At 39.4% G+C, this 11,630-nt stretch overlaps 1 long non-coding RNA gene across 1 annotated transcript; it reads right to left on the bottom strand.

The window, feature by feature from the left end:
* Positions 1 to 8,336: 8,336 nt before the first annotated feature.
* On the bottom strand, positions 8,337 to 10,891 carry LOC119724470. Its single transcript, XR_005270645.1, has 2 exons — positions 10,785 to 10,891; positions 8,337 to 9,105 (listed from the first exon to the last, which is right to left on the bottom strand). It is a non-coding gene; the product is annotated as an uncharacterized LOC119724470 (long non-coding RNA).
* Positions 10,892 to 11,630: the final 739 nt, after the last annotated feature.

The following is an 11,630-nucleotide window of genomic DNA, read 5'->3' as shown; positions in this document are numbered from 1 at the left end:
TTCATAGATGCTGGAAAAACCATAAACAAAATGATGTTTTTGTGGTCTGGTTCCCTGAACCTACTTCAGACGAAACGCAGCAATTTATAGACGTCGGGGAATTGTTAGGTCAGGGAACCAAACTAGCTAGCTTGCACTCATTCACGGGTGTGTAATTGATTGCAAACAAAAATGTACACTAACTACATTCGGTAAATTGGCGGCAGTATTTTAAAAAAAAACAGTCAGGTTTTTTTAAAAGATGGTCGGCCTGACAGCACACCAGGTGCCATGATTTTACAAGATGCTTGAGACTATTACTCACTTACAAACAGTCAAATGAGGTATTTCATAATAATTTGGTAGGTTTTATTGGATGTTTGAAAATGTTATATATTACCTTAACAGTTAAGCTACCTTAATGCGATATATAGTGTACAATACAAATCATTTAAATAAAAATAATAAAAAAGCTCATAGCCCGCAGGCCCATATAAGCCTAATGGCATGCACCTATATCAATTGTCCCCCCCCCCCTCCTTCTGGCTGCCCCACCAAAGATGTGGGGAAGCAGTGACCAAAAGGTAATTAATACAGTTTGTACTTTGAGTTTGAAAACTCAAATTCCTGGTAACTGGTAATTCCTCAATGGAAAACGACAGACATTGAGACGTACTTGCGCAATAGACAGGATGCATGAGCCTATTATTTACTTACAATCAAGTAGGATATTGCACGGTATTTTGGCAGTTTTATTTTTGAACGCTTACAAATGTTGTCCTTTTCTTTTTAGTTTATACCATACAAAAAGAAACGAACTACAGCAGCTGAAGATTTCAAGTTGGGCTCATCGTGACAAGTTTTATGGAGCATTTAGTTTCTCTTAAACTGTACGAACAAGTTTGGACGCTGGATCGCTCCCACGGGACCAACAATTCACTGATTTCATGGGACGTTTTGATGGCAAGTTTTCATAACTTCTCTGGTTGTTGTTTGTTGAATTGGTCCCCAGGTCCACATTACAGATCCCAGTGTTGTGTTTCATTGTTGAATTATGGCACGGTGTCAGGGTGGTGGGATTGCTGTGTTGTTTGATGGGCAGAGAGTTACATGAACCGGGCGTGTCTTAAGGGAATATACAACATTTGCAAACATCGAAAAACAAAACTACCAACTTTTTACGAAATACTTTACTAGGATGTTGGTAATGACAGTCTAAAGCATCCTGTAAAATGATGGCAGCTGGTGTGAAGTCATTTTCAAGAAAAGTGGTATTTTTGTATAAATTTCCAACGGTGGTCGGCCGACCACCGTTGAAAAACCTAACAATTTTTCAATCACTGTTCCAAATTTACCATTTTTTTTCAGTCCAAATTTTGTTTCCTATTGGTTACATGTTCATGAACGGGTGCAGGTCAACTAGACTGGTTCCATTTTCCGAACACAAAACTTCAAACATGTCAGTGTAACAATATTTGATCTAGTATATTATACTAGGCCCTAACCCCTCAAATAGTTCATTTCTGAAAATTACAGCAAAAACCAATGATGTACATTCCCTTCAAAGGAAATGTTGATGATGTCCAGCCTATGATTGAACAGCATATGCCAGCTCCATGTTTTCCCAGAAGAGAGCATTTACATAAGCAAAACAATACCTACGATAGAATTAAGTTACAATAGTTTTACTTTCCAAGACAACACGTTAAATCGATAAAATGAATATAAATCACATACAGGCTTATCGAAACTTATGACACTGAAAAACGACCATTAACTGAAATTAATTGATTTTTCACTCGTATCAAATTTTACAATTGGCAGTAATCTGTTCATCAAAACCGATTTTTAATTAAAGAAATCAGATGTTTTTGAACTTTTCGATTTAAATAAATAGGGCAGGTTTAGTAGTCTCTTTAATTACTGTTAGGGGATACTGCAGGGGTGGCGCATTTAACCAAAATTGAAACAATAACAGTTCTATCTCCATATGTTGGCGCTTTCGTCTTTTGAGAGCGGCCGACTTTTCACGGAGTGCCAGATCTATATAGAGCCTCGTAAATCAACGCTTGTGCTGGCTGCTTACTCGCAAGCCCGGGCGGCCCGGTTCAACGGCGTAAAACAGTTTAACTATCGTTCCCAAAACAGTGTTTATTGAGCCGATGTGGTGTGGTCAGGTATAGACATGATGATTGCCAACCGGGCAAATTTGAGTAACACCCATGTAATGCAGCGGCTCCCTTGAACAATTTTAACTGGGTGTAAAATGGTGTAGATAGATGACACCCAGCAAGCGAAAGGATGTCCGTACAGTCCGGTGAACCGTTGGGTGGCGCTAGACTGGGTAATGTCGTAGCCCGAGATTCGTACGGACATAATTGTGAGAAACACACAGGATTTTTTTCTCACATCACACACACAAAAATAATGTAGTACCATGCAGTCCGCGAGTCGTTAAGCCTCGACATTGTTTTATGCATGTTTATTAAAACACTTCAAAAACGTTTCATAAAAATGAATGCCCTAAGAGAGTTAGTTTAAAGTGTTACATATATGAGTCTAGATAGACCCAATTAATGCAACAACAAAAAAGAGCAGAAAATGACAGAGTTCTCACTAATCTGTCGAGGTGGGGGGGGGGGGGGGGGGGTTCGGGGCCATGCATAAATTTAATCTAGCCATTTTTTGAAAAACAACTCTGTGATGCGCATGTATAAATAATCCTAAATCAAATTTCATGAGCCGATAATTGTTTTCTTTATCTCTCTCGTAAAGATCTTTCTTACGATTTGAGAATGAAAGAAACGTACAATGGAACACACAGAACCATTATCCCTGTTTAATTTTGGGGTATACCGGTAGAAATAGTTGTTTCAGATGGAGCTTACGTTTTAAGTTTTATAAAAATTCAAGGAGGATCTAAAGTAACAGATCAGGGAAAGGAGAGAAAACAACATCTCTGTTTATTGGACTTCGAAATGAAGGAGCTTTTCAAGATGTATAGCGGCGCGGCGGCATTCCTCGCCCCGTGCTCAACCAGGAATCCCCGGCCAAGTACCCTGCCAAAGATCCGGTCCCTTGTCAGATAAGTGCTACTCCACTTTATACCTCCTGCTGCTAACTTAATTGATAGACAAACAAGGAACCTCTTCCGAACTGTTGTTTTTCTATTATTAACTTCCACTGTTCAAAACCAATTTCTCAATTGCGGCGTTTTGGGTATTGTTTGGAAATGGCATAGCGGAAACATCAGGGGGTGCTTCGATTCGACGGGTTATACTGGATTGGTCAGATGTCTCGCAAGATTGTGTTATGCTTCGACCATGGAGTTACACTTTAGGCGGTGTATTGCGTCCTACCTATGATAATTGAAGCCTGCTGGTATTTCAAGGGCGCCCTCGTTTAGAAAATAGAGAAACCCCTCCCACACAAACTTAAAGGAGTGCTTAATAAGAACAAAATCTCCCGGTTGAGGTTGAGAGATTATGTCAGTAGGACACACTCTTCTCCACCCCCGTCCAGCCTCAGCAATGATCGTCATCCCCCAACCCCTACCTTCCGCGCGCACACATCCTCATATAATAATGATACCTCCCTGTCAATCGTTATGGGGGAAAATATGACAAGGTGAAAATGAAGACAATCCGATGAGGTGCTACAAAAACAACAGATGAACCGAGCGGACGCGAGAGGCATAGCCGATGGGGAAATGTGTTCGATTTGACGGATACCCAACACTCGTGGAGACGCGGTCATTGTCAAGTCTTGACGTAACAATTGTGTAGGCGAGAGAGTGCGCTGGAAACAGAGAATGCGAGCGGGCTTCTGAGAAGTTGGCGACCGGTCAGGGAGAGGAAGGGACGGGGGAACTATAATCCGGCCATCGTGGTCTCGTAGGAATGTCGTTGAAAACGTGGTTAATTTGGTGTATAATTGAAAAGGGGAAGGGGAAAGAGAAAGTGTCTTGACATTCAATACGTACCAGACAGACTTCACCACACTGTGGTTGAAAAAGGTAACTTAATCGCTTTCCTTTCCCTTTTCAGTATTTTCCCGAATTTCTTTATTCCATTGGGCGGGGGACACCCTTCGGCCCCCTCCTTCGTTTTATGGCCACACCTCTGATTCTTCTACCAACCCGCGATAATCATGATACACTTTCTCAACATGCGCGATGAGATGAGACTAAGATAAATAGTTTTATACATCATTAATTAATTATTTTCTATAATAACAAATGATCTGGCTGATCATTCTGTGGTGGCCAGTCTTAACTAGTTTTTAATTCATGGATTCGGGAGTTTCTTTTTCTGCTTCCTTTCTGTCTTTGGTTTCATAATTACACCGGATTTTAAAGTTATCATACCTGAGCTGCCCACGTGGTGGCGCGCGATCAATTTACACCGAGGTACAAAATGTGCCACGCAAAACCCAAAATACGAAAAACTTCATAAAATATTATTTCATTTGCAGGACAATGATGCTTAACTTTCCTGTTTATATTATAATAACATTTTGGTCTCATGTGGAATCCCAAGTTCTAGATTATTTATGTCTTATACAGTCATATTCAATTAATTCGAAGTATCGAACATTTTGGACAGTCCCTAACAAGGCATGACATATTGGCAACGGAACACGACGACTGCTCCATGACACGAGGATTAACAGAAATGAAATAGTTACTGACTGCGATTCAAGCTGTCGGTCAAAGTTAAGGGCTAAATGATCAAATGATACAATAATATCGCTAGGTTCTCTGTGCCACGAGAGAGATGTAGGGGGGGGGGGGGCTTCAAGATGTTATTAAGCTTGTTCTTTAGGGATTACAATTTAAAGGGGGATATATGAGAAATTGATATAAACAGACTATTTAATTTGATTTACTTCCAGACATCACAATTACATTAATGAACAATTAAAATTACAGAATACAGATATCAGGTGATGAATGCTATAGGCTGGCAGAAAGCCAAACTTGTGCCGTACGTGGCCAGCCACCCGTGAATAAACAATGAAGTTTAAATCTAACAAAAGTGAAACTTAAATAAATAGTTACAAAACTTAAATAGTTGGGAATGATTAATACAGACCAGTAGTAACAATATAAGGCGTCTGCAATGCACTGTTAATGTTGTTCAGGCAACGTCTTTTTTTTTTAGGAATAAGGGTAGGGTCATCTTTAAAACTAATGCCTCCCGACAGAAGACATATATTAAAAAATGATACCCCTTTATTATTTTATGTATCAATTACAAAACCAATTAATTTTCGTTGCTTTTTTTCTTCACAAATGGACAGCTCCGTTTCTTTTTGTGAGGGGAAGAGATACGGAGGTACACTTGGACTGATTATGAGGTACGTACACTTTATACGCAGGTACACTTTGACTGACTATGAGGTACGGAGGTACACTTGGACTGATTATGAGGTACGTAGGTACACTTTGACTGACTATGGGGTACGGAGGTACACTTTGACTGACTATTTACAATACAATTTTGTCCACAGGCACCACGAAAAGACAAACTGTCCTCCCACAGAATAGTCACCGATCGTACCCTTCAGAAAAAAAGTGCAGCCGACACAAGGGCAGACCACACAGCGAGTGGTAGGGAAGCGATGAAGGGTACGATATTGTACCTGCTGTAATCTTGACAAATGGAGGGATGGACCTCAGTCGCTAACCCCCAGGCATGGTTGTCTGCACCACACGGGCAACAGGGTGTTGGGGGGGGGGGGGGGGGGGGGCTAGGCTAACACCAGACGCGGGGAAGACGGGAATTTATGGAGCAAAGGGGTTGAATTTATTGGCCAGTTGTTTAGAAGGGGGAATGTCACACCTGAGGTGATGACAGTCGAGGGGGCCAACAGTCTACCCCCGGGCAGGTGTGAGTGAGGAAGTGGACATTTAAAGCAGTGTTCTCACTGCTTTAAAAAAAAAAAATGCTTTATTGTACAACTTTATTGCTTTAAATATATTATAACAACCAGATTAATTTCTGAGAATTCTTGAATAAAAACGGAACAGGGGAAAAAATATGTCAACAAACCGTTAAAATTGGAAAAGCCATGAGAAAATGCATAAGCCATTCAGGAACACCAACTTGCAACTTGAAGTGGAGTGGTTTTTCTGAAATGCTCACTAGGAACTACAGGGGGCGCACTTCAAGAATTTGGGCTGGGTGCACTGTGGATGCATGAGCAAAACTTGCGGTTTTAAACCTGAAAGACCCACAAGGAAAGAATGGAGCGCGGTTGGATCGGATTGGGGAGGGGGAGGGGAGTATTGAAAGTAAAGGAGCGCTTGTGCGAAAACAAAATGGATGGATGATAATCATAAAAATCTGTATTCGCAGGCCAAAGTTTATTTGAATGTAAGCACGGTGAGCTCAGTCAGAGATAAGAGTAGTGAATCCGTCTGCATCGTCACTCATTTCAGTATAAGAGTAGTGAATCCGTCTGCATCGTCACTCATTTCAGTACCTACTGTATTCACAAGCGTGAATCCTTTGCAGTGGCAGAACCAGCTTTGGATCACTCGGGGGGGGGGAGCTGAGAAACCAAGAGGGGGTTCAGCTATATTATGCGGTCATAGGGGGGGGGGGGGAATCAGATTCCCGGTGGATCCGCCCCTGCTAACGTAAATCCATCTCACCGTATTCTCGATTTCGTTCTTTTCTAATGACTTTTTCATATAGGGGAGGGGGGGAGCTGACAGCTCTCTTGCATCTTACCAATGTCAATAAACTATTACAACTTTCTATCCAAAACAAAACAGTATAGTACGGCAGGAGCAGGGCTTGAGGCCTTTGGTCTCTGTAGCTGTCGACCCCCCCCCCCCCGACATCAAAACTCTTGGATTTATACTTCACAAACCCCTATGAAAATTCCTGGATCCGCTGCTGAGTTTCCCTCTAAAATCGGACAGGTAATTGATTAAAGAAAACAAAATGAAAGTGTAGAACGAAATCCAAACAGACCGAGTCAAGTGTATGCTTCAAAAGAAAAAACGGAAGAAAAACTAAATAATTTATTCACTTCGATTGCACTGAGTTCTATCTTTTACACTAGTTACGAATCAGGAATCATGTTTCTGTTTTCAACGAGGAAACTGCTTTTAGTTCAAAATGTTTTCTGTCCCTCATTTTCCTCCCGAAATGACTACCAGCTTCAAATGAAATTCAAAAAAATCGTTGAAAACTAAAACTGATGCTCATAAAGTGAAAAACAGCTATGATTGCCCCAAATACTTGACAAATAGGCTGTATTAATATAACGAAAAACCTCAACCATTTAATTACAACCTGTAGAATAATGTTTAATTTATTTACTCAGTATTTATTTATTTTTTATTTAGGAAGGTACTGTGCACAAGAAGTAGCAAATGCTCCCCAATCAATGCAGCCATAGTTATTCCAATTTGTTTAATTAATAAATCATATTCCACTGACAAAAGCTGATTTTAATCATTCCACTGGATAAAATTGAACCAAAACTATAAAAGGCCTAATATACATACTATTTTCAGTAAAAAAAATATACATTCACTGACACTGTTAACATGAACACAAGAAAAATAGGTTTTCATCTACATACATTATGTATCAGTTACTAACAACAGAAAGTATTTGTGACCCTAACCTACAAATACTGGTATTTTCAAAACTTTTCAAAATAGAAAAAAAGGAAGTAAATAATAGAAATGGAAAATATATGTATCTATGGTAAATTTGTATTAAGCACTAAACGAATGGTTGATAATAATAATAAAAATTATAATAATAAGAATACAACAGAAAATATAGTCACTTTTGGCTAAATTTGAATACAAACAATTCTACAGCCACACTGTCCGTAGTACACATTCGCTCACTCTCTAAATCGTTTTAAATAGGACACTCAAACAGCATCTCAGTTTAAGTCTTGAGTTGTTCATTATGAAGAGGTGTTGAACCAAATCGCTGCCATTGAGACAAAACAAAGTGCTGACCATTACAACCACTATTGTAATACTCCTGCTGTATTTAAATAGAGTTCTTCTTCTTCATTTGCAAGCAAACAAATTGTACGATACAAATGTTATTATTATTTTCATTAAAAATAATGTAATGATAGGTTAAAAACAAATTCTACGAGATTTTTTTTTAGTATGAAATGGAATTCAAAAGAAATAAATTTTTGTTGTTGTTGTCAATTGAGTCGGCACAATCACAAAGAATGATTTCTTGCTTGTCTCTTGAAACCGGATAAGTTTGGTGTACAAATACAACTGGGTGGAATTTTAACCAGGTACTGCAGGCTGAAGTACATGTATGAATTACGTAAGTTGGTTTATTATGCGTTGAAAACTTCTACCTGATTGCCAGAAAAAAAAAAAACTGAAGGAATGCACAAAATGGAAGACTTGCATTAGTACATTTATGTTTTGCTCAAATACCCTGCAACCAAGTGATAAAAGGATTATTTTTCCAAAAATCATGAATAAATTGGGTAAAATACCCATATGAAACGTCATGCAACAAAATGAAACAAAATGAAAAGAAAATCAAAATGTATCTTGGGCCAAGGGCACATTGGAATGTTTGATTTGAACTTAAGAATAGAACTTAATTACGATTAAAAAAAAACCAATCAATAAAACTATTCATTGGTGGAACCGATACAAAATAGATACAAAACCAAAACGTCAAATTGAAGAACATCTTCAGGTTTGAAATTTGTGTGTGTGCGTGCTTAAGCAATGTAGATAAATGCCAGTAATTTACGGTAATATCATGAATAAATTAAGGCCACAGTTTTCTACACCAAACCCCCCCCCAATAAAACACATACGAAGATGAAAGCATGTCCAACTTCCAGAGTCTGTTTCTGTCGCAGTCAACATGGCTCATGGGACCATTTGATGGGACACAAGGTATAAGGTGTGTTTTCCATCTCTCAACTTTCAACTAATCAAACTTTGTTGGGTTACTTTATTTGCAAGGCACTCCTGGTTGTTCAGAACACTCACTCACACACTGTTTGGTTTGGTCTGTTTGATGGTTTGATACATCCTAAGGACTAGGCTGTGGGGTTCTTCTTCATCAATTCAATGTCTGATGTTACCATCTCAACCACTAGATCCTGCAGATTGAAGGTGGGGGGGGGGTGGTTTCAGAGAAAGAACGGGAAACAGAATGAACAAAACTTGTCTTTCAAACTTTATTCCCAATGTACATGTATAGATGAAATTTTGGTAACGTATTTTCTAAATCACTGGAGAAAGGTTTGAAAAGTGATTTACTGCGCTGGTTGTTTGAATTGATGTTGTAAATGTGAACGAGTCAAAATCCCCCCTCAGAAGTGAGGTTGGGGTCTACGAACGAATACTTACCTGTAGAGCATTGGTAAATGGCTCTACAGGTAAGTCAAGTGACATACCGGTAAGACTATACAGTTTTAAAAAAAATCAGAAAATCAGAAATTATAAAAACTTTGACAACATTGAAGATGCATTCAATGTCCCTATATATGCTCAATTCAAAATTTTCGCTATTTCAAATTTGGCTGCCAGTTTCTTTACATCCATTTGTCCATCTTCAACCAATATTAATGAGCAATGTTACAATGTATGCCAGCAATAACACCAGAGATACGTGTATAATGACATCTGTTTGTCTACAATGGTGCTTTCTTATGGGAGCCATATGTACATTTTGGTGGGGAAGTGTCATCCACACATTGTTCCAATTCAAAAAACACACACGTGATTAAAGGCAGAGTACATCATTTGCAGCTATCCAAAAAAAAAATCTGACTAAATTTGTGTTTAAAAGCATACCCGGTACTTGGTTTAAAGATACATTGTAGTAATGGGACTAAATTCCCTGTGCCATGAAATTATTCTTTCTGGCATGCTTCCATTTTAACGAAAACAATAAACTAAGGTTATTTCCAAAGATACGTCTCAAGACATACTTTTGGAAATTTCCGTTAGTAGTTCATTTTTAATTCGGTGAAGCAGTGAATGAGTGGGCGCAAGCGTTGACACGACGCTAAATAATTTGTCAGTTCAAAGCGTGACATCGCATAGCTGCAATCAACTGAATGAGAACGTGTCCCGGACACTGATTTCGGGCGCAATTCAAATCATGACTTGGCAACGTTTGAATTGAAATCGAGATCCTAGAATATTGTTTTCTCTGAATTTACAGCATTCACTGAGCTGAAACTTCATCAGGTTAGTTGTTACGTACCCTTCTTGATTTTGAGCGTGTTTGTTCCTTTAAACGAAAACAATGACAAATGATGTATTCTACCTTTAAACACATCCCTGTTTGCCTTACTAGTGTGGACATTCCTTTGTATTCGTGTAGTTATAAAGAAAAACTGGGGAAAAATATTTTTACCCGCACTGTGAGCACTCATTCAACCCAAATTTTGTAGCATGATTTCCTTGAGTGTTCCATTCATTCTGCAACTGATAACCATAAACCAAAACTGCCTCTTAAAAGTTTTTTTTCACAGAGGGGAAAACCCTGTGTGGACGTGGGCAAGTTCACACAACGTCTTCACTACCTGCACTATGTTGATATATTTTGTTCACAGTTCCACACAGTGACTGCACTGCCTGTCCAGCATAATGCCATTACGTCAGGTTGCATCACTCACATGTCTTGTGAATAATTCATTTTTCCAAAGCTGAACATTTCCCTTTGAATGAAAAATTGTCCAACACCATGCCCTCACAGTGTCTTCATGCACTTCTCCTGAGTTAGTCAAAAAATGCCCTCAGAATATAAAGTTCTCACTGATAATCCCACCTTGAAAAGGATCTTGGGTTCCCATCCCATCATCGTCTTGGCCTTACTCGGATCACCTTGTAGATAATCCTACCAAAACAAATTAAACATAAAAACATAAAAATAGGAAATTAACAGATTTGATTGAATTGATATTTGGGACTGACAGCTTGCATATAAAGATGAAATGCACAAAATGAATCCATACAGGTACTGAACACGATGTATGCTTTGTTTGCAATAATGACACGAGGGAGAGAGGAAAAAACAAAAACAGTTTGTCATTTTTTAAAGTTACGGGCCAGCTGCAAGTTTTCAACCTGCGCCCAGGGCTTTATGCTCCCCTGATGTTCTACACTAATTTCACTTTGTTCCCAGCCTCCAGCTAAACAAAAACCCTCCTTGCTGTCCAAAAAACTTGGGGCTTTGACCTCCGAAGAACGGGGTCCCGGACGGTATCCCGCTAGGCAGAATACCAGCCCCTAGCTTGGACCCTACGTCAGAGTCTCCCCGATTATCCATCTTCAATTCCGTCCGGCCCGCGAAAAAATCACTCTCGTTTAAGTTCTCGGGGTCACTGACGCGGCAAACAAGTGCTCCAATCTGTCTTCTTCAGCTTCTGTCAATTTTATTTTTCTGTTTTACTTCTTCCCTTTGTGTTTTCTCCTCTTATCTGCTATGTCTCAAATCGGTCTCTCACGGCAGGGTAGCGGGACCAACCGTGGATCCAATACCTGCCCTGATTTCTCTTCCTCTTGAAGGTAGTTTCAGTGTCTCTCGTCAGGACAGCGGCACCGACACTGAGTAGGGGGAGGGAAGGAGGAAGGCTGATGACGACAGCTCCAAGCACGCCAAGTGTATCAAGGA

Source organism: Patiria miniata, unplaced genomic scaffold, assembly GCF_015706575.1.
Source record: "Patiria miniata isolate m_02_andy unplaced genomic scaffold, ASM1570657v1 HiC_scaffold_18, whole genome shotgun sequence".
NCBI classification, from domain to species: Eukaryota; Metazoa; Echinodermata; class Asteroidea; order Valvatida; family Asterinidae; genus Patiria; species Patiria miniata.
The sequence above is the reverse complement of the archived record's forward strand: the minus strand, read 5'-3'. Positions and strand labels throughout refer to the sequence as shown.